This window comes from Eptesicus fuscus, chromosome 12 (assembly GCF_027574615.1).
Source record: "Eptesicus fuscus isolate TK198812 chromosome 12, DD_ASM_mEF_20220401, whole genome shotgun sequence".
Taxonomy (NCBI): Eukaryota; Metazoa; Chordata; class Mammalia; order Chiroptera; family Vespertilionidae; genus Eptesicus; species Eptesicus fuscus.
In genome coordinates, this window is record NC_072484.1 from 48,981,088 (window position 1) to 48,987,087 (window position 6,000).

Below are 6,000 nucleotides of genomic sequence, written 5' to 3' on the forward strand. Positions count from 1 at the left end.
TAAGATATTATAGCTACAATACAGTAAAATTATGAAATAATTCCACCAGTGGAAAAAAAAGTTCTCATTCAAGGCTAAAACAGCAATGAAAGCTGCTGGCAGGAACCCTCAGGCAAGTGAGGAGATGAAACAGAGATTCTTCACTGAGAAAAAACTTCCAAGGAGGAAGGTTATAGGTCTGGCACCCCAGTCAGAGCTTAAAGGTCATGTATTGACAAGTTCAGCAATATTTATGGAGGTCAGTGAGACACAGTGGAGAAGTCTTAGACTCCAGCCTCAGGGCAAAGCCTTGCTCATTGTGCACCTGCGAGGAGAAAGCCAGGCTTTCCTGGGCGAATCCCAGCTCCACAGCATCCCCCTCCCCTCCGCACGCACACCTACTTAGTTACTGAACTCTTCCATACCCTGTAAAAAGGCCTCATTCCCACATTTAGAAAGGAATCTTTGATCGGCTGGTGCACAATCATTAAACATTGCTCTTTCATTAAGATTCAAAGACAATTAAGCCTTACCTTTATATCATCAAGTGCTAGATCCTTTGGTTGAAGTAGGAACACAGACTACCAAGGTCTCGCTGATGGTACCAGACAAGGTCCTGAATATCAGGTAAGCCTTCATCTTTCTCACTTTTAACGTGTGATCCTAACGGCAGGTGCTAACATGGAGAGGATGGATAAACATTACTGCATACATATTTCTAATATATGCATGGTAGAACATATAGATAAAGTCTAAATGCTAATTTAAAGGGCACATAAAATATTAATATCCTTAATAAATGAAATACTTTTATAAATAAAAATAGATTATTAAAGAGTAATAGATAAGAAATTTAACAGGCAATTGATTTACATAAGATTTAAAAAGCCAATAAACATATATTTTTGCAAAGTAAATCCCACTAGTAAGTAAAGATATATAAGTTAAAGTAGTAGTTGTATGCTATATTTTACCCAGAGTTCAGTGAATGCTGATAACCCTTTAACAAGGAATATAGGCATTTCTTTTTTAAAAAATATATATATTTTATTGATTTTTCACAGAGAGGAAGGGAGAGGTATAGAGAGTTAGAAACATTGATCAGCTGCCTCCTGCACACCCACCACTGGGGATGTGCCCGCAACCAAGGTACATGCCCCTGACCGGAATCGAACCTGGGACCCTTTAATCCACAGGCCAACGCTCTATCCACTGAGCCAAACCACTTAGGGCAGAATATAGGCATCTCTATGTGTAACTGATTAATTGCAAAATAAATGTAATAAACTTAAGAAATATTTTTCTTTTAACCCACAGTCTAATTTCTAGGAATTTATCCAGAATAAATACCCACAAATATTCAAAACCATGAGCACAATCACAGTCATAACATTTTTAACCTCTGATTATGCAAATTTTCAAACATGTGTAAAATTAGAGAGAACATGACGTACCCATCATGTACACATCACACAGCTGCATCAAATATCAATATTTTGCTAAATTTTAAATATTCATGTAGCAGACTGATAAATCTCAGAGGGAAGGTAGGTTTGGGGGATTGGGAGAGATCAACCAAAGATTTTGTATGCATATATGCATTACCCATGGACACTAGTATGGTGAAGGCCTGAGGTGGTGGGGAAGGGAGACAGTAGGGGGGGAGGAAGGGGACATCCATAATACTTTTAAAAATGAAGATCAATTACAAATACATCAAAATTGAAAAGAGAGAGTTAGTATCATAAAATCTACACCATTGCTCATGCCTGGCATCCCAAACTTGAGTCCAGATCATTTCTTTATGTTGAATTACTTACACTTGGAGCAATTGCTCTTGATATTCAATGTTGGTCAAATGCCAAATGCCACAGTAGTTAGCCATCTATTCGCTAAGTGATGTTGGAAAGGAAATGCCACTGACACAGTGAAATTAAATGGGCACCAAATAGCGTGGCATATTGTTATAATACCTGAGTCCTGCAAAATATTTATTTTGCACTTCACTATCACCTACTAGAAGTTAATTATGTTAACTTAAAGTTTAAAGAATGCATAATAAAATTACATGGCTTTTTCTAAAAGCAGGTAGAAATAAAAAGTGTCTGAATAATCATTGTAGTAATTGTTCTTTATAAGAAACTGCTGAATATTGCATGAAACATAATTGTGGTTGTATAAGTATAATGCCATTTGATGAGGGTATATGTCGCATTTAAATTTTCTTAATGATTCAAGAAGTAAAATTGAATATTATTCTTGAAAACTAGATCTGCTTTAGAATAAGAATGTATAACAAATAATATAATTGTAATATTTGGTATAACATTCATAGCTGGGAGTATTGAGTAAAACAAACTACAGCTGTGTTGTTAAGTGTAGTGAACACATCTGCAGTTGTTAGTATGGATTACCTATTTACCTATGTATAAACCCAGTTAGTTATATTAAACCTGTTATTCTTAAGGATGTACAGCTGATATCAGGAAATTATCAACAAAACAATTGCTTTCTTAGGTTAAAATGGAAGCAAATTTTGTCACTTTTGGAAGGAGAAATGTCAACTCTTCCTTATTTAAAAGCTTAGTAGTGTACCCTTTAGAACTTGGAGCCAAAGGAAGAGTCAGCCCACAGGTTCTTGCTCTGAGAGAGTTTCATTCAATCTGAAGAGAATCTTCTTGGCACTGGAAGCAAAGAGTTTCTCACAGAGACAAACTAAGTCAGTGTTCTGACTGTGACTGTCTGTCTATCTGAGTAAACGTTTTTTAACAACGGAGTTTTTCAAACAACTCAGCATGCTCTGATTTTGTACTTAGAAAATTCATTCTAATTTTGTCTCTTTTCTTCATTTTCTCATGGGCAGAGATTGCATGAATCAGAAGGTCTATTTGTATAATGTTTAATGGCTCTTTATTTACAAATTAATAAACTGATTGGTGTGTTGACTTTTCCTTATAGTTTTTGTGAGTTTGGTCACTGTATCTATGTCCACAAGGTCACCCCCATCCTTAATGCATTTACTATCCGATATCTAAGTCTACAGTGCAAACATCAGGTCTCTGATGTGGTGACTGGACTCTTGTAGGGACTGTTAAGGTGGCCAGATTCCTGGAGCTGAGATTTTTTTCCAACAGAGGAGGGTGTCTGGGTTGCAACTTGTGCTGAGATGTTGATCCCCAAACACCTAGACGCATCTGGGCAGCCCGATCTTTGATGGTCTATGTCTTCTGTGTCCTCCTAGGGGTTGTATGTAAAATCTTCTATTTAAGCTGAAACATGTAAAAGTTGGCAAAAACTTTTCAAAATCACATATTTACACAGCATCACACCATAATGGCTTCATAATGTGGTACTATTCTTTTTATTTTAATATTTATTGTTTTAGAAGTGCAAAAATGTATAATTAATACTAGTAACCACCCCTCAGGTAACTTTACCTAGCTTAAGAAATGAAACATTACAGTTACAGTTAAAGTCCCTTTTTCTACTCACCTTCAATCTTAGTCCCCTCCCAAATGTATCCTTATAGCTAAACACTAACTTGTATTTGATATTTTTCATTCCTGTGTGTGCTTTTAAACTGTCATATCCTAGAGATGTATTTATAACACATGGATTCCTTTATTTTTCGGGGAATTGGATTGTTTCCCTGTTCTAAATTTTGTTGATTTTTATCATGTTCCTTCCAACTTTGGTGCTTTGCTTGTAATGGCTAAGAGCTTACCTGAGAGAATCTTGGAGCAGCTAAGTTGTGGGCACATCCCAAAATGCAGGTGTACTCTTGCTCCTGTGGTGAATCCAAGGGTTATACCAGGTGACTACGTTTTTGTAACTTTTTGTTAATTCGTTTGTTTTATTGTAACTAAACTGAAGGCCAGTGTTCAGTGTTGTACTTTATGTAGGAACTTCAGTTCCAACACCTGGCCAGGTGATAACTCAAGGTGCTCTCTCCCATTCATGAGGCTTTTAAAACCCAAAGTCTGGCTCTAACTGGTTTGGCTCAGTAGACAGAGCGTCAGCCTGCAGACTGAAGGGTCCCAGGTTTGATTCTGGTCAAGGGCATGTACCTTGGTTGAGGACACATCCCCAGTACGGGGTGTGCAGGAGGCAGCTGATTGATGTTTCTCTCTCATTGATGTTTCTAACTATCTATCCCTCTCCCTTCCTCTCTGTAAAAAATCAATAAAATATATTTTAAAAAAAGAGCAATATTTCAATAGTGAATTAATATATCATATTTAAAACATAATTCTAATATATAATGAATTTAAGGGACAGTAACCAAATTTTTAAAATACATTTTTTATCTGATACCTTATTTGTTATATGGAATATAATAATCTTGAAGCAAATTTGTATGTTTTTATAGAAGTTGTAACATATTTAGTCAATTTTGTGCATTTTTTTTAAATTTCAAGGTGTTTTTTACTGTTTGATATAGACTTATAAAGAGAATAATGAGATAATTATTACATAATAATGTCATGAAAATTATCGATTCTTTCAGTTATACCTATAATGATTTAACAATATATTTCATAGCCAAAATGCAAAGACTTTTAAAGAATCTTTTAATAAGTAATCAAATATTGATGAGAGTAGTAAAATGATATTGGAATCACTAGTTGATTGAATATGCATACTTTTTTTACAAAGATTTTTGTAGAATTCTTGGGATGAGTGGGTTGTTAAACAGCTAACTATTTCATTGAAATAATTTTTTTGTATTTCTTATATAATTACATCTTTTACATTAGATGACTTCAACAATTTGACCATTTTTAGCAAATTACATTGGTGATTCCTCTGGGAGAAAAAAAGAGCCATTTATATGACTCCTAACATACAGAAAATAATTAAAAGCTAAATACATCATACTAAGTGTATATTTCCTTTATGGTGACATAATCAATTTGTTATTATTGCAGTAATTTTTTATTTGCAATTTTGTCTTTTTTGTTTTAGATTTTTCCCCACAAATTGTAGGCAGTATATGGATATATATGTTAATATATTTGCCTCTAATTTGTGTATAGATATATTATGGGTAATATAAATATATCAACTGATACAAAGACAGAAAAATGTACATAGAATTATTCTAGGTAAAGCTATATACACTTCTTGACTGTTAGCTGAGTAACATATTATTTGGAAGATATCTAGAAAGACTGACCAAATAGAAAAAAAAATAATCTGTATAGACTGAAATGATAGCTGATGTGCTTATTTCTAGTTCATTGGAATATTCATTTTAGTGGATAAGCCTATTTAGATCCACTTGGTTAGTTGTTGCAGAAAAGTAATCTTCAGATTCATCAACCATGGTCTTTAAATAAGATAAGATACAAAGACCTATACATAGCTTGGAAAGCAATATTAATGCTGAGCATAGCACTATGAATAACAAATGTTAAGTGTCAGCTCAACCTTTACAAATGCTTAGCCACAGGGCTTCTCACATATAGCCATGATGATGGTAACACACAAGAGTTCCCAATTAAATTATGTTGGTTTTATTAGGAAATGAATTGATTCTGAATTCATTAATTTATGCACATTGAAATATAATAAGTATGACATCTCCAGTAAATTGCCAAGCCAATAATAATAACCGACAGACATTTTGCATTTCAACAACTAAGTGATGCTTTTTAAATGGTGAGAGAAGTGGGCTCAGAGGAGCAATTACTTAGATTCTAACCTTTTTTTTTTCTTTTTTATAACAAAGTGCTATGTGAAAATAGGCACTAATTCAGTGTTCAAATACATTTTTAAGGTTGTTTTTTTTAACTACACTTTTAAATTGCATTTCTTCTCCAGCATAATATCTAATTTTACACAGTTGCTAAATATAAATGATTTTTCCTGATCAGATTATATGAGGATGAATAATTTTATACTATATAATTGGTGAGGTGGATAATTCAATAAGTCTATTTGCCACAGTTGACTTCTTTTCACAAGTAGAATTTCTATAATGAGCAAGAGAGTTACCTCTAAACAGCTGCTAAATAGCAA